This window comes from Podarcis liolepis, assembly GCF_965112155.1.
Source record: "Podarcis liolepis genome assembly, chromosome: 3".
Classification (NCBI taxonomy): Eukaryota; Metazoa; Chordata; class Lepidosauria; order Squamata; family Lacertidae; genus Podarcis; species Podarcis liolepis.
Genome location: NC_139557.1, coordinates 9,502,842 through 9,521,149, shown reverse-complemented (window position 1 = coordinate 9,521,149; position 18,308 = coordinate 9,502,842).

Below are 18,308 nucleotides of genomic sequence, written 5' to 3'. Positions count from 1 at the left end.
GATTTCTTGTCCTATGATAAAAAGCCTTCTATTTCCACCACGAAACCTTTCAGGGCTCAATTTGCAACAGTTTGGCAGCATTTTTGAGTGAATTGGAGAATTTCAGATTTTTGCTGAAGTTGTGACCCCGGGGCTTAGAAATTTTTTTTCCCCACAGGTTAAGTAGTCGTAAGGCTGATTTCTTGTTCTATGATAAAAAGCCTTCTATTTCCACCACCAAACCTTTCAGGGGTGAATTTGCAACAATTTGGCAGCATTTTTGAGAGAATTGGATAATTTCAGATTTTTGCTGAAGTTGTGACCCCGGGGCTTAAAAATTTTTTGTTTCACAGGTTAAGTTGTCGAAGGCTGATTTCTTGTCCTATGATAAAAAGCCTTCTATTTCCACCACGAAACCTTTCAGGGGTGAATTTGCAACAGTTTGGCAGCATTTTTGAGTGAATTGGAGAATTTCAGATTTTTGCTGAAGTTGTGACCCCGGGGCTTAGAAATTTTTTTTTTCACAGGTTAAGTTGTCAAAGGCTGATTTCTTGTCCTATGATAAAAAGCCTTCTATGTCCACCACCAAACCTTTCATGGGTGAATTTGCAACAGTTTGGCAGCATTTTTGAGTGAATTGGAGAATTTCAGATTTTTGCTCAAGTTGTGACCCCGGGGCTTAGAATTTTTTTTTTTCACAGTTTCAGTTGTCGAATGCTGGTTTCTTGTCCTATGATAAAAAGCCTTCTATTTCCACCACGAAACCTTTCAGAGCTGAATTTGCAACAGTTTGGCAGCATTTTTGAGTGAATTGGAGAATTTCAGATTTTTGCTGAAGTTGTGACCCCGGGGCTTAGAAAATTTTTTTTTCACAGGTTAAGTTGTCGAAGGCTGATTTCTTGTCCTATGATAAAAAGCCTTCTATTTCCACCACGAAACCTTTCAGGGCTCAATTTTTCAGCATTTTTGAGTGAATTGGAGAATTTCAGATTTTTGCTGAAATTGTGACCCCGGGGCTTAGAAAATTTTTTTTTCACAGGTTAAGTTGTCGAAGGCTGATTTCTTGTCCTATGATAAAAAGCCTTCTATTTCCACCACCAAACCTTTCAGGGGTGAATTTGCAACAATTTGGCAGCATTTTTGAGAGAATTGGATAATTTCAGATTTTTGCTGAGGTTGTGACCCCGGGGCTTAGAAATATTTTTTTTCTCAGGTTAAGTTATCGAAGGCTGATTTCTTGTCCTATGATAAAAAGCCTTCTATTTCCACCACGAAACCTTTCAGGGGTGAATTTGCAACAGTTTGGCAGCATTTTTGAGTGAATTGGATAATTTCAGATTTTTGCTGAAGTTGTGACCCCGGGGCTTAGAATTTTTTTTTTTTCACAGGTTAAGTTGTCGAAGGCTGATTTCTTGTCCTATGATAAAAAGCCTTCTATTTCCACCACGAAACCTTTCAGGGCTCAATTTGGCAGCATTTTTGAGTGAATTGGATAATTTCAGATTTTTGCTGAAGTTGTGACCCCGGGGCTTAGAAATTTTTTTTTCACAGGTTAAGTTGTCGAAGGCTGATTTCTTGTCCTATGATAAAAAGCCTTCTATTTCCACCACGAAACCTTTCAGGGCTCAATTTGGCAGCATTTTTGAGTGAATTGGATAATTTCAGATTTTTGCTGAAGTTGTGACCCCGGGGCTTAGAATTTTTTTTTTCACAGGTTAAGTTGTCGAAGGCTGATTTCTTGTCCTATGATAAAAAGCCTTCTATTTCCACCACGAAACCTTTCAGGGCTCAATTTGGCAGCATTTTTGAGTGAATTGGAGAATTTCAGATTTTTGCTGAAGTTGTGACCCCGGGGCTTAGAAATTTTTTTTTTCACAGGTTAAGTTGTCGAAGGCTGATTTCTTGTCCTATGATAAAAAGCCTTCTATGTCCACCACCAAACCTTTCATGGGTGAATTTGCAACAGTTTGGCAGCATTTTTGAGTGAATTGGAGAATTTCAGATTTTTGCTGAAGTTGTGACCCCGGGGCTTAGAATTTTTTTTTTTTCACAGTTTCAGTTGTCGAAGGCTGGTTTCTTGTCCTATGATAAAAAGCCTTCTATTTCCACCACGAAACCTTTCAGGGCTGAATTTGCAACAGTTTGGCAGCATTTTTGAGTGAATTGGAGAATTTCAGATTTTTGCTGAAGTTGTGACCCCGGGGCTTAGAAATTTTTTTTTTCACAGGTTAAGTTGTCGAAGGCTGATTTCTTGTCCTATGATAAAAAGCCTTCTATTTCCACCACGAAACCTTTCAGGGCTCAATTTTGCAGCATTTTTGAGTGAATTGGAGAATTTCAGATTTTTGCTGAAGTTGTGACCCCGGGGCTTAGAAAATTTTTTTTTCACAGGTTAAGTTGTCGAAGGCTGATTTCTTGTCCTATGATAAAAAGCCGTCTATTTCCACCACCAAACCTTTCAGGGAGAATTTGCAACAATTTGGCAGCATTTTTGAGAGAATTGGATAATTTCAGATTTTTGCTGAGGTTGTGACCCCGGGGCTTAGAAATTTTTTTTTTCACAGGTTAAGTTATCGAAGGCTGATTTCTTGTCCTATGATAAAAAGCCTTCTATTTCCACCACGAAACCTTTCAGGGGTGAATTTGCAACAGTTTGGCAGCATTTTTGAGTGAATTGGATAATTTCAGATCTTTGCTGAAGTTGTGACCCCGGGGCTTAGAATTTTTTTTTTTCACAGGTTAAGTTGTCGAAGGCTGATTTCTTGTCCTATGATAAAAAGCCTTCTATTTCCACCACGAAACCTTTCAGGGCTCAATTTGGCAGCATTTTTGAGTGAATTGGATAATTTCAGATTTTTGCTGAAGTTGTGACCCCGGGGCTTAGAATTTTTTTTTTCACAGGTTAAGTTGTCGAAGGCTGATTTCTTGTCCTATGATAAAAAGCCTTCTATTTCCACCACGAAACCTTTCAGGGCTCAATTTGGCAGCATTTTTGAGTGAATTGGATAATTTCAGATTTTTGCTGAAGTTGTGACCCCGGGGCTTAGAATTTTTTTTTTTCACAGGTTAAGTTGTCGAAGGCTGATTTCTTGTACTATGATAAAAAGCCTTCTATTTCCACCACCAAACCTTTCAGGGCTGAATTTGCAACAGTTTGGCAGCATTTTTGAGTGATTTGGAGAATTTCAGATTTTTGCTGAAGTTGTGACCCCGGGGTTTAGAAATTTTTTTTTTCACAGGTTAAGTTGTCGAAGGCTGATTTCTTGTCCTATGATAAAAAGCCTTCTATATCCACCACCAAACCTTTTAAGGGTTGAATTTGCAACAGTTTGGCAGCATTTTTGAGTGAATTGGAGAATTAAGATTTTTGCTGAAGTTGTGACCCCGGGGCTTAGAATTTTTTTTCCCCACAGGTTAAGTTGTCGAAGGCTGATTTCTTGTCCTATGATAAAAAGCCGTCTATTTCCACCACCAAACCTTTCAGGGGTGAATTTGCAACAGTATGGCAGCATTTTTGAGTGAATTGGAGAATTTCAGATTTTTGCTGACGTTGTGATCCCCGGGCTTAGAAATTTTTTTTTTCACAGGTTAAGTTGTCGAAGGCTGATTTCTTGTCCTATGATAAAAAGCCTTCTATTTCCACCACGAAACCTTTCAGGGCTCAAATTGCAACAGTTTGGCAGCATTTTTGAGTGAATTGGAGAATTTCAGACTTTTGCTGAAGTTGTGACCCCGGGGCTTAGAATATTTTTTTCCACAGGTTAAGTTGTCGAAGGCTGATTTCTTGTCCTATGATAAAAAGCCTTCTATGTCCACCACCAAACCTTTCAGGGGTGAATTTGCAACAGTTTGGCAGCATTTTTGAGTGAATTGGAGAATTTCAGATTTTTGCTGAAGTTGTGACCCCGGGGCTTAGAATTTTTTTTTTCCACAGGTTAAGTTGTCGAAGGCTGATTTCTTGTCCTATGGTAAAAAGCCGTCTATTTCCACCACCAAACCTTTCAGGGGTGAATTTGCAACAATTTGGCAGCATTTTTGAGTGTATTGGATAATTTCAGATTTTTGCTGAAGTTGTGACCCCGGGGCTTAGAAAAACTTTTTTTTCACAGGTTAAGTTGTCGAAGGCTGATTTCTTGTACTATGATAAAAAGCCTTCTATTTCCACCACCAAACCTTTCAGGGGTGAATTTGCAACAATTTGGCAGCATTTTTGAGAGAATTGGATAATTTCAGATTTTTGCTGAGGTTGTGACCCCGGGGCTTAGAAAATTTTTTTTTCACAGGTTAAGTTGTCGAAGGCTGATTTCTTGTCCTATGATAAAAAGCCTTCTATTTCCACCACGAAACCTTTCAGGGCTCAATTTGGCAGCATTTTTGAGTGAATTGGATAATTTCAGATTTTTGCTGAAGTTGTGACCCCGGGGCTTAGAATTTTTTTTTTCACAGGTTAAGTTGTCGAAGGCTGATTTCTTGTCCTATGATAAAAAGCCTTCTATTTCCACCACGAAACCTTTCAGGGCTCAATTTGGCAGCATTTTTGAGTGAATTGGAGAATTTCAGATTTTTGCTGAAGTTGTGACCCCGGGGCTTAGAAATTTTTTTTTTCACAGGTTAAGTTGTCGAAGGCTGATTTCTTGTCCTATGATAAAAAGCCTTCTATGTCCACCACCAAACCTTTCATGGGTGAATTTGCAACAGTTTGGCAGCATTTTTGAGTGAATTGGAGAATTTCAGATTTTTGCTGAAGTTGTGACCCCGGGGCTTAGAATTTTTTTTTTTTCACAGTTTCAGTTGTCGAAGGCTGGTTTCTTGTCCTATGATAAAAAGCCTTCTATTTCCACCACGAAACCTTTCAGGGCTGAATTTGCAACAGTTTGGCAGCATTTTTGAGTGAATTGGAGAATTTCAGATTTTTGCTGAAGTTGTGACCCCGGGGCTTAGAAATTTTTTTTTTCACAGGTTAAGTTGTCGAAGGCTGATTTCTTGTCCTATGATAAAAAGCCTTCTATTTCCACCACGAAACCTTTCAGGGCTCAATTTTGCAGCATTTTTGAGTGAATTGGAGAATTTCAGATTTTTGCTGAAGTTGTGACCCCGGGGCTTAGAAAATTTTTTTTTCACAGGTTAAGTTGTCGAAGGCTGATTTCTTGTCCTATGATAAAAAGCCGTCTATTTCCACCACCAAACCTTTCAGGGAGAATTTGCAACAATTTGGCAGCATTTTTGAGAGAATTGGATAATTTCAGATTTTTGCTGAGGTTGTGACCCCGGGGCTTAGAAATTTTTTTTTTCACAGGTTAAGTTATCGAAGGCTGATTTCTTGTCCTATGATAAAAAGCCTTCTATTTCCACCACGAAACCTTTCAGGGGTGAATTTGCAACAGTTTGGCAGCATTTTTGAGTGAATTGGATAATTTCAGATCTTTGCTGAAGTTGTGACCCCGGGGCTTAGAATTTTTTTTTTTCACAGGTTAAGTTGTCGAAGGCTGATTTCTTGTCCTATGATAAAAAGCCTTCTATTTCCACCACGAAACCTTTCAGGGCTCAATTTGGCAGCATTTTTGAGTGAATTGGATAATTTCAGATTTTTGCTGAAGTTGTGACCCCGGGGCTTAGAATTTTTTTTTTCACAGGTTAAGTTGTCGAAGGCTGATTTCTTGTCCTATGATAAAAAGCCTTCTATTTCCACCACGAAACCTTTCAGGGCTCAATTTGGCAGCATTTTTGAGTGAATTGGATAATTTCAGATTTTTGCTGAAGTTGTGACCCCGGGGCTTAGAATTTTTTTTTTTCACAGGTTAAGTTGTCGAAGGCTGATTTCTTGTACTATGATAAAAAGCCTTCTATTTCCACCACCAAACCTTTCAGGGCTGAATTTGCAACAGTTTGGCAGCATTTTTGAGTGATTTGGAGAATTTCAGATTTTTGCTGAAGTTGTGACCCCGGGGTTTAGAAATTTTTTTTTTCACAGGTTAAGTTGTCGAAGGCTGATTTCTTGTCCTATGATAAAAAGCCTTCTATATCCACCACCAAACCTTTTAAGGGTTGAATTTGCAACAGTTTGGCAGCATTTTTGAGTGAATTGGAGAATTAAGATTTTTGCTGAAGTTGTGACCCCGGGGCTTAGAATTTTTTTTCCCCACAGGTTAAGTTGTCGAAGGCTGATTTCTTGTCCTATGATAAAAAGCCGTCTATTTCCACCACCAAACCTTTCAGGGGTGAATTTGCAACAGTATGGCAGCATTTTTGAGTGAATTGGAGAATTTCAGATTTTTGCTGACGTTGTGATCCCCGGGCTTAGAAATTTTTTTTTTCACAGGTTAAGTTGTCGAAGGCTGATTTCTTGTCCTATGATAAAAAGCCTTCTATTTCCACCACGAAACCTTTCAGGGCTCAAATTGCAACAGTTTGGCAGCATTTTTGAGTGAATTGGAGAATTTCAGACTTTTGCTGAAGTTGTGACCCCGGGGCTTAGAATATTTTTTTCCACAGGTTAAGTTGTCGAAGGCTGATTTCTTGTCCTATGATAAAAAGCCTTCTATGTCCACCACCAAACCTTTCAGGGGTGAATTTGCAACAGTTTGGCAGCATTTTTGAGTGAATTGGAGAATTTCAGATTTTTGCTGAAGTTGTGACCCCGGGGCTTAGAATTTTTTTTTTCCACAGGTTAAGTTGTCGAAGGCTGATTTCTTGTCCTATGGTAAAAAGCCGTCTATTTCCACCACCAAACCTTTCAGGGGTGAATTTGCAACAATTTGGCAGCATTTTTGAGTGTATTGGATAATTTCAGATTTTTGCTGAAGTTGTGACCCCGGGGCTTAGAAAAACTTTTTTTTCACAGGTTAAGTTGTCGAAGGCTGATTTCTTGTACTATGATAAAAAGCCTTCTATTTCCACCACCAAACCTTTCAGGGGTGAATTTGCAACAATTTGGCAGCATTTTTGAGAGAATTGGATAATTTCAGATTTTTGCTGAAGTTGTGACCCCGGGGCTTAGAATTTTTTTTTTTTCCACAGGTTACGTTGTCGAAGGCTGATTTCTTGTCCTATGATAAAAAGCCTTCTATTTCCACCACGAAACCTTTCAGGGGTGAATTTGCAACAGTTTGGCAGCATTTTTGAGTGAATTGGAGAATTTCAGATTTTTGCTGAAGTTGTGACCCCGGGGCTTAGAAATTTTTTTTTTCACAGGTTAAGTTGTCGAAGGCTGATGTCTTGTCCTATGGTAAAAAGCCGTCTATTTCCACCACCAAACCTTTCAGGGGTGAATTTGCAACAATTTGGCAGCATTTTTGAGTGAATTGGAGAATTTCAGATTTTTGCTGAAGTTATGACCCCGGGGCTTAGAAATTTTTATTTTCCACAGGTTAAGTTGTCGAAGGCTGATTTCTTGTCCTATGATAAAAAGCCGTCTATTTCCACCACCAAACCTTTCATGGGTGAATTTGCAACAGTATGGCAGCATTTTTGAGTGAATTGGAGAATTTCAGATTTTTGCTGACGTTGTGATCCCCGGGCTTAGAAATTTTTTTTTTCACAGGTTAAGTTGTCGAAGGCTGATTTCTTGTCCTATGATAAAAAGCCTTCTATTTCCACCACCAAACCTTTCAGGGCTCAAATTGCAACAGTTTGGCAGCATTTTTGAGTGAATTGGAGAATTTCAGATTTTTGCTGAAGTTGTGACCCCGGGGCTTAGAATATTTTTTTCCACAGGTTAAGTTGTCGAAGGCTGATTTCTTGTCCTATGATAAAAAGCCTTCTATGTCCACCACCAAACCTTTCAGGGGTGAATTTGCAACAGTTTGGCAGTATTTTTGAGTGAATTGGAGAATTTCAGATTTTTGCTGAAGTTGTGACCCCGGGGCTTAGAATTTTTTTTTTCCACAGGTTAAGTTGTCGAAGGCTGATTTCTTGTCCTATGGTAAAAAGCCGTCTATTTCCACCACCAAACCTTTCAGGGGTGAATTTGCAACAATTTGGCAGCATTTTTGAGTGTATTGGATAATTTCAGATTTTTGCTGAAGTTGTGACCCCGGGGCTTAGAAAAAATTTTTTTCACAGGTTAAGTTGTCGAAGGCTGATTTCTTGTACTATGATAAAAAGCCTTCTATTTCCAACACCAAACCTTTCAGGGGTGAATTTGCAACAATTTGGCAGCATTTTTGAGAGAATTGGATAATTTCAGATTTTTGCTGAAGTTGTGACCCCGGGGCTTAGAATTTTTTTTTTTTCACAGGTTAAGTTGTCGAAGGCTGATTTCTTGTCCTATGATAAAAAGCCTTCTATTTCCACCACGAAACCTTTCAGGGGTGAATTTGCAACAGTTTGGCAGCATTTTTGAGTGAATTGGAGAATTTCAGATTTTTGCTGAAGGTGTGACCCCGGGGCTTAGAAATTTTTTTTTTCACAGGTTAAGTTGTCGAAGGCTGATGTCTTGTCCTATGGTAAAAAGCCGTCTATTTCCACCACCAAACCTTTCAGGGGTGAATTTGCAACAATTTGGCAGCATTTTTGAGTGAATTGGAGAATTTCAGATTTTTGCTGAAGTTGTGACCCCGGGGCTTAGAAATTTTTATTTTTCACAGGTTAAGTTGTCGAAGGCTGATTTCTTGTCCTATGATAAAAAGCCTTCTATTTCCACCACCAAACCTTTCAGGGTTCAATTTGCAACAGTTTGGCAGCATTTTTGAGTGAATTGGAGAATTTCAGATTTTTGCTGAAGTTGTGACCCCGGGGCTTAGAATTTTTTTTTTTCACAGGTTAAGTTGTCGAAGGCTGATTTCTTGTCCTATGATAAAAAGCCTTCTATTTCCACCACGAAACCTTTCAGGGCTCAATTTGCAACAGTTTGGCAGCATTTTTGAGTGAATTGGAGAATTTCAGATTTTTGCTGAAGTTGTGACCCCGGGGCTTAGAAATTTTTTTTTTTCACAGGTTAAGTAGTCGTAAGGCTGATTTCTTGTTCTATGATAAAAAGCCTTCTATTTCCACCACCAAAGCTTTCAGGGGTGAATTTGCAACAATTTGGCAGCATTTTTGAGAGAATTGGATAATTTCAGATTTTTGCTGAAGTTGTGACCCCGGGGCTTAAAAATTTTTTGTTTCACAGGTTAAGTTGTCGAAGGCTGATTTCTTGTCCTATGATAAAAAGCCTTCTATTTCCACCACGAAACCTTTCAGGGGTGAATTTGCAACAGTTTGGCAGCATTTTTGAGTGAATTGGAGAATTTCAGATTTTTGCTGAAGTTGTGACCCCGGGGCTTAGAAATTTTTTTTTCCACAGGTTAAGTTGTCAAAGGCTGATTTCTTGTCCTATGATAAAAAGCCTTCTATGTCCACCACCAAACCTTTCAGGGGTGAATTTGCAACAGTTTGGCAGCATTTTTGAGTGAATTGGAGAATTTCAGATTTTTGCTGAAGTTGTGACCCCGGGGCTTAGAATTTTTTTTTTTCACAGTTTCAGTTGTCGAAGGCTGGTTTCTTGTCCTATGATAAAAGGCCTTCTATTTCCACCACGAAACCTTTCAGGGCTGAATTTGCAACAGTTTGGCAGCATTTTTGAGTGAATTGGAGAATTTCAGATTTTTGCTGAAGTTGTGACCCCGGGGCTTAGAAAAATTTTTTTTCACAGGTTAAGTTGTCGAAGGCTGATTTCTTGTCCTATGATAAAAAGCCTTCTATTTCCACCACCAAACCTTTCAGGGGTGAATTTGCAACAATTTGGCAGCATTTTTCAGAGAATTGGATAATTTCAGATTTTTGCTGAGGTTGTGACCCCGGGGCTTAGAAATTTTTTTTTTCACAGGTTAAGTTATCGAAGGCTGATTTCTTGTCCTATGATAAAAAGCCTTCTATTTCCACCACGAAACCTTTCAGGGGTGAATTTGCAACAGTTTGGCAGCATTTTTGAGTGAATTGGAGAATTTCAGATTTTTGCTGAAGTTGTGACCCCGGGGCTTAGAATTTTTTTTTTTCACAGGTTAAGTTGTCGAAGGCTGATTTCTTGTCCTATGATAAAAAGCCTTCTATTTCCACCACGAAACCTTTCAGGGCTCAATTTGGCAGCATTTTTGAGTGAATTGGATAATTTCAGATTTTTGCTGAAGTTGTGACCCCGGGGCTTAGAATTTTTTTTTTCACAGGTTAAGTTGTCGAAGGCTGATTTCTTGTCCTATGATAAAAAGCCTTCTATTTCCACCACGAAACCTTTCAGGGCTCAATTTGGCAGCATTTTTGAGTGAATTGGATAATTTCAGATTTTTGCTGAAGTTGTGACCCCGGGGCTTAGAATTTTTTTTTTTCACAGGTTAAGTTGTCGAAGGCTGATTTCTTGTCCTATGATAAAAAGCCTTCTATTTCCACCACGAAACCTTTCAGGGCTCAATTTGGCAGCATTTTTGAGTGAATTGGAGAATTTCAGATTTTTGCTGAGGTTGTGACCCCGGGGCTTAGAAATGTTTTTTTTCACAGGTTAAGTTATCGAAGGCTGATTTCTTGTCCTATGATAAAAAGCCTTCTATTTCCACCACGAAACCTTTCAGGGGTGAATTTGCAACAGTTTGGCAGCATTTTTGAGTGAATTGGAGAATTTCAGATTTTTGCTGAAGTTGTGACCCCGGGGCTTAGAAAAAATTTTATTCACAGGTTTAGTTGTTGAAGGCTGATTTCTTGTCCTATGATAAAAAGCCTTCTATTTCCACCACCAAACCTTTCAGGGGTGAATTTGCAACAATTTGGCAGCATTTTTGAGTGAATTGGATAATTTCAGATTTTTGCTGAAGTTGTGACCCCGGGGCTTAGAAATTTTTTTTTTCCACAGGTTAAGTTGTCGAAGGCTGATTTCTTGTCCTATGTTAAAATGCCTTCTATTTCCACCACCAAAACTTTCAGGGGTGAATTTGCAACAATTTGGCAGCATTTTTGAGTGAATTGGATAATTTCAGATTTTTGCTGAAATTGTGACCCCGGGGCTTAGAAATTTTTTTTTTCACAGGTTAAGTTGTCGAAGGCTGATTTCTTGTCCTATGGTAAAAAGCCTTCTATTTCCACCACCAAACCATTCAGGTGTGAATTTGCAACAGTTTGGCAGCATTTTTGAGTGAATTGGAGAATTTCAGATTTTTGCTGAAGTTGTGACCCCGGGGCATAGAAATTTTTTTTTTCACAGGTTAAGTTGTCGAAGGCTGATTTCTTGTCCTATGATAAAAAGCCTTCTATTTCCACCACGAAACCTTTCAGGGGTGAATTTGCAACAGTTTGGCAGCATTTTTGAGTGAATTGGTGATTTTCAGATTTTTGCTGAAGTTGTGACCCCGGGGCTTAGAAATTTTTTTTCCCCACAAGTTATGTCTTGGATGGCTGATTTCATATCCTATGATAAAAAGCCTTCTGTTTCCACCACCAAACCTTTCAGGGGAGAATTTGCAACAATTTGGCAGCATTTTTGAGAGAATTGGATAATTTCAGATTTTTGCTGAGGTTGTGACCCCGGGGCTTAGAAAAATTTTTTTTCACAGGTTAAGTTGTCGAAGGCTGATTTCTTGTCCTATGATAAAAAGCCTTCTATTTCCACCACGAAACCTTTCAGGGCTCAATTTGGCAGCATTTTTGAGAGAATTGGATAATTTCAGATTTTTGCTGAGGTTGTGACCCCGGGGTTAGAAAAATTTTTTTTCACAGGTTAAGTTATCGAAGGCTGATTTCTTGTCCTATGATAAAAAGCCTTCTATTTCCACCACGAAACCTTTCAGGGGTTAATTTGCAACAGTTTGGCAGCATTTTTGAGTGAATTGGAGAATTTCAGATTTTTGCTGAAGTTGTGACCCCGGGGCTTAGAATTTTTTTTTTCACAGGTTAAGTTGTCGAAGGCTGATTTCTTGTCCTATGATAAAAAGCCTTCTATTTCCACCACCAAACCTTTCAGGGGTGAATTTGCAACAGTTTGGCAGCATTTTTGAGTGAATTGGAGAATTTCAGATTTTTGCTGAAGTTGTGACCCCGGGGCTTAGAATTTTTTTTTTTCACAGGTTAAGTTGTCGAAGGCTGATTTCTTGTCCTATGATAAAAAGCCTTCTATTTCCACCACGAAACCTTTCAGGGCTCAATTTGGCAGCATTTTTGAGTGAATTGGATAATTTCAGATTTTTGCTGAAGTTGTGACCCCGGGGCTTAGAAATTTTTTTTTTTCACAGGTTAAGTTGTCGAAGGCTGATTTCTTGTCCTATGATAAAAAGCCTTCTATTTCCACCACCAAACCTTTCAGGGGTGAATTTGCAACAGATTGGCAGCATTTTTGAGTGATTTGGAGAATTTCAGATTTTTGCTGAAGTTGTGACCCCGGGGCTTAGAATTTTTTTTTTTCACAGGTTAAGTTGTCGAAGGCTGATTTCTTGTCCTATGATAAAAAGCCTTCTATGTCCACCACCAAACCTTTCAGGGGTGAATTTGCAACAGTTTGGCAGCATTTTTGAGTGAATTGGAGAATTTCAGATTTTTGCTGAAGTTGTGACCCTGGGGCTTAGAATTTTTTTCCCCACAGGTTAAGTTGTCGAAGGCTGATTTCTTGTCCTATGGTAAAAAGCCGTCTATTTCCACCACCAAACCTTTCAGGGGTGAATTTGCAACAATTTGGCAGCATTTTTGAGTGAATTGGAGAATTTCAGATTTTTGCTGAAGTTGTGACCCCGGGGCTTAGAAATTTTTATTTTTCACAGGTTAAGTTGTCGAAGGCTGATTTCTTGTCCTATGATAAAAAGCCTTCTATTTCCACCACCAAACCTTTCAGGGGTGAAATTGCAACAATTTGGCAGCATTTTTGAGTGAATTGGAGAATTTCAGATTTTTGCTGAGGTTGTGACCCCGGGGCTTGGAAATTTTTTTTTTCACAGGTTAAGTTATCGAAGGCTGATTTCTTGTCCTATGATAAAAAGCCTTCTATTTCCACCACGAAACCTTTCAGGGGTGAATTTGCAACAATTTGGCAGCATTTTTGAGTGAATTGGATAATTTCAGATTTTTGTTGAAGTTGTGACCCCGGGGCGTAGAAATTTTTTTTTTCACAGGTTAAGTTGTCGAAGGCTGATTTCTTGTCCTATGTTAAAATGCCTTCTATTTCCACCACCAAAACTTTCACGGGTGAATTTGCAACAATTTGGCAGCATTTTTGAGTGAATTGGATAATTTCAGATTTTTGCTGAAATTGTGACCCCGGGTATTAGAAATTTTTTTTTTCACAGGTTATGTTGTCGAAGGCTGATTTCTTGTCCTATGATAAAAAGCCTTCTATTTCCACCACCAAACCTTTCAGGGGTGAATTTGCAACAGTTTGGCAGCATTTTTGAGTGAATTGGAGAATTTCAGATTTTTGCTGAAGTTGTGACCCCGGGGCTTAGAATTTTTTTTTTTCACAGGTTAAGTTGTCGAAGGCTGATTTCTGGTCCTATGATAAGAAGCCTTCTATGTCCACCACCAAACCTTTCAGGGGTGAATTTGCAACAGTTTGGCAGCATTTTTGAGTGAATTGGATAATTTCAGATTTTTGCTGAAGTTGTGACCCCGGGGCTTAGAATTTTTTTTTTTTCACAGCTTAAGTTGTCGAAGGCTGATTTCTTGTCCTATGATAAAAAGCCTTCTATTTCCACCACGAAACCTTTCAGGGCTCAATTTGGCAGCATTTTTGAGTGAATTGGATAATTTCAGATTTTTGCTGAAGTTGTGACCCCGGGGCTTAGAATTTTTTTTTTTTTCACAGGTTAAGTTGTTGAAGGCTGATTTCTTGTCCTATGATAAAAAGCCTTCTATTTCCACCACGAAACCTTTCAGGGCTCAATTTGGCAGCATTTTTGAGTGAATTGGAGAATTTCAGATTTTTGCTGAAGTTGTGACCCCGGGGCTTAGAAAAATTTTTTTTCACAGGTTAAGTTGTCGAAGGCTGATTTCTTGTCCTATGATAAAAAGCCTTCTATTTCCACCACCAAACCTTTCAGGGGTGAATTTGCAACAGTTTGGCAGCATTTTTGAGTGAATTGGAGAATTTCAGATTTTTGCTGAAGTTGTGACCCCGGGGCTTAGAAAATTTTTTTTTCACAGGTTAAGTTGTCGAAGGCTGATTTCTTGTCCTATGATAAAAAGCCTTCTATGTCCACCAACAAACCTTTCAGGGGTGAATTTGCAACAGTTTGGCAGCATTTTTGAGTGAATTGGAGAATTTCAGATTTTTGCTGAAGTTGTGACCCCGGGGCTTAGAATTTTTTTTTTTTCACAGGTTAAGTTGTCGAAGGCTGATTTCTTGTCCTATGATAAAAAGCCTTCTATTTCCACCACCAAACCTTTCAGGGGTGAATTTGCAACAGTTTGGCAGCATTTTTGAGTGAATTCTCCAATTTCAGATTTTTGCTGAAGTTGTGACCCCGGGGCTTAGAAAAAAAAATTTTCACAGGTTAAGTTGTCGAAGGCTGATTTCTTGTCCTATGATAAATAGCCTTCTATGTCCACCACCAAACCTTTCAGGGGTGAATTTGCAACAGTTTGGCAGCATTTTTGAGTGAATTGGAGAATTTCAGATTTTTGCTGAAGTTGTGACCCCGGGGCTTAGAAATTTTTTTTTTCACAGGTTAAGTTGTCGAAGGCTGATTTCTTGTCCTATGATAAAAAGCCTTCTATTTCCACCACCAAACCTTTCAGGGGTGAATTTGCAACAATTTGGCAGCATTTTTGAGTGAATTGGAGAATTTCAGATTTTTGCTGAAGTTGTGATCCCGGGGCTTAGAAATTTTTTTTTTCACAGGTTAAGTTGTCGAAGGCTGATTTCTTGTCCTATGATAAAAAGCCTTCTATGTCCACCACCAAACCTTTCAGGGGTGAATTTGCAGCAGTTTGGCAGTTTTTTTGAGTGAATTGAAGAATTTCAGATTTTTGCTGAAGTTGTGACCCCGGGGCTTAGAATTTTTTTTTTCCACAGGTTAAGTTGTCGAAGGCTGATTTCTTGTCCTATGGTAAAAAGCCGTCTTTTTCCACCACCAAACCTTTCAGGGGTGAATTTGCAACAATTTGGCAGCATTTTTGAGTGTATTGGATAATTTCAGATTTTTGCTGAAGTTGTGACCCCGGGGCTTAGAATTTTTATTTTTCACAGGTTAAGTTGTCGAAGGCTGATTTCTTGTCCTATGATAAAAAGCCTTCTATGTCCACCACCAAACCTTTCAGGGGTGAATTTGCAGCAGTTTGGCAGTATTTTTGAGTGAATTGAAGAATTTCAGATTTTTGCTGAAGTTGTGACCCCGGGGCTTAGAATTTTTTTTTTCCACAGGTTAAGTTGTCGAAGGCTGATTTCTTGTCCTATGGTAAAAAGCCGTCTTTTTCCACCACCAAACCTTTCAGGGGTGAATTTGCAACAGTTTGGCAGCATTTTTGAGTGTATTGGAGAATTTCAGATTTTTGCTGAAGTTGTGACCCCGGGGCTTAGAATTTTTTTTTTTTCACAGGTTAAGTTGTCGAAGGCTGATTTCTTGTCCTATGATAAAAAGCCTTCTATTTCCACCACGAAACCTTTCAGGGGTGAATTTGCAACAGTTTGGCAGCATTTTTGAGTGAATTGGAGAATTTCAGATTTTTGCTGAAGTTGTGACCCCGGGGCTTAGAAAATTTTTTTTTCACAGGTTAAGTTGTCGAAGGCTGATTTCTTGTCCTATGATAAAAAGCCTTCTATGTCCACCAACAAACCTTTCAGGGGTGAATTTGCAACAGTTTGGCAGCATTTTTGAGTGAATTGGAGAATTTCAGATTTTTGCTGAAGTTGTGACCCCGGGGCTTAGAATTTTTTTTTTTTCACAGGTTAAGTTGTCGAAGGCTGATTTCTTGTCCTATGATAAAAAGCCTTCTATTTCCACCACGAAACCTTTCAGGGGTGAATTTGCAACAGTTTGGCAGCATTTTTGAGTGAATTGGAGAATTTCAGATTTTTGCTGAAGTTGTGACCCCGGGGCTTAGAAATTTTTTTTTTCACAGGTTAAGTTGTCGAAGGCTGATTTCTTGTCCTATGATAAAAAGCCTTCTATTTCCACCACCAAACCTTTCAGGGGTGAATTTGCAACAGTTTGGCAGCATTTTTGAGTGAATTGGAGAATTTCAGATTTTTGCTCAAGTTGTGACCCCGGGGCTTAGAAATTTTTTTTTTCACAGGTTAAGTTGTCGAAGGCTGATTTCTTGTCCTATGATAAAAAGCCTTCTATTTCCACCACCAAACCTTTCAGGGGTGAATTTGCAACAATTTGGCAGCATTTTTGAGAGAATTGGATAATTTCAGATTTTTGCTGAAGTTGTGACCCCGGGGCTTAGAAATTTTTTTTTTCACAGGTTAAGTTGTCGAAGGCTGATTTCTTGTCCTATGATAAAAAGCCTTCTATTTCCACCACCAAACCTTTCAGGGGTGAATTTGCAACAGTTTGGCAGCATTTTTTCGTGAATTAGAGAATTTCAGATTTTTGCTGAAGTTGTGATCCCGGGGCTTAGAAATTTTTTTTTTCACAGGTTAAGTTGTCGAAGGCTGATTTCTTGTCCTATGATAAAAAGCCTTCTATGTCCACCACCAAACCTTTCAGGGGTGAATTTGCAGCAGTTTGGCAGTATTTTTGAGTGAATTGAAGAATTTCAGATTTTTGCTGAAGTTGTGACCCCGGGGCTTAGAAATTTTTTTTTTCACAGGTTAAGTTGTCGAAGGCTGATTTCTTGTCCTATGATAAAAAGCCTTCTATTTCCACCACCAAACCTTTCAGGGGTGAATTTGCAACAGTTTGGCAGCATTTTTGAGTGAATTGGAGAATTTCAGATTTTTGCTGAAGTTGTGACCCCGGGGCTTAGAAATTTTTTTTTTCACAGGTTAAGTTGTCGAAGGCTGATTTATTGTCCTATGATAAAAAGCCTTCTATGTCCACCAACAAACCTTTCAGGGGTGAATTTGCAACAGTTTGGCAGCATTTTTGAGTGAATTGGAGAATTTCAGATTTTTGCTGAAGTTGTGACCCCGGGGCTTAGAATTTTTTTTTTTTCACAGGTTAAGTTGTCGAAGGCTGATTTCTTGTCCTATGATAAAAAGCCTTCTATTTCCACCACGAAACCTTTCAGGGGTGAATTTGCAACAGTTTGGCAGCATTTTTGAGTGAATTGGAGAATTTCAGATTTTTGCTGAAGTTGTGACCCCGGGGCTTAGAAATTTTTTTTTTCACAGGTTAAGTTGTCGAAGGCTGATTTCTTGTCCTATGATAAAAAGCCTTCTATTTCCACCACCAAACCTTTCAGGGGTGAATTTGCAACAGTTTGGCAGCATTTTTGAGTGAATTGGAGAATTTCAGATTTTTGCTGAAGTTGTGACCCCGGGGCTTAGAAAATTTTTTTTTCACAGGTTAAGTTGTCGAAGGCTGATTTCTTGTCCTATGATAAAAAGCCTTCTATTTCCACCACGAAACCTTTCAGGGGTGAATTTGCAACAGTTTGGCAGCATTTTTGAGTGAATTGGATAATTTCAGATTTTTGCTGAAGTTGTGACCCCGGGGCTTAGAATTTTTTTTTTTCACAGGTTAAGTTGTCGAAGGCTGATTTCTTATCCTATGATAAAAATCCTTCTATTTCCACCACCAAACCTTTCAGGGGTGAATTTGCAACTATTTGGCAGCATTTTTGAGTGAATTCTCCAATTTCAGATTTTTGCTGAAGTTGTGACCCCGGGGCTTAGAAATTTTTTTTTTCACAGGTTAAGTTGTCGAAGGCTGATTTCTTGTCCTATGATAAAAAGCCTTCTATTTCCACCACCAAACCTTTCAGGGGTGAATTTGCAACAGTTTGGCAGCATTTTTGACTGAATTGGAGAATTTCAGATTTTTGCTGAAGTTGTGACCCCGGGGCTTAGAAATTTTTTTTTTCACAGCTTAAGTTGTCGAAGGCTGATTTCTTGTCCTATGATAAAAAGCCTTCTATTTCCACCACCAAACCTTTCAGGGGTGAATTTGCAACAGTTTGGCAGCATTTTTGAGTGAATTGGAGAATTTCAGATTTTTGCTGAAGTTGTGACCCCGGGGCTTAGAATATTTTTTTTTTCACAGGTTAAGTTGTCGAAGGCTGATTTCTTGTCCTATGATAAAAAGCCTTCTATTTCCACCACGAAACCTTTCAGGGGTGAATTTGCAACAGTTTGGCAGCATTTTTGAGTGAATTGGAGAATTTCAGATTTTTGCTGAAGTTGTGACCCCGGGGCTTAGAATTTTTTTTTTTCACAGGTTAAGTTGTCGAAGGCTGATTTCTTGTCCTATGATAAAAAGCCTTCTATTTCCACCACC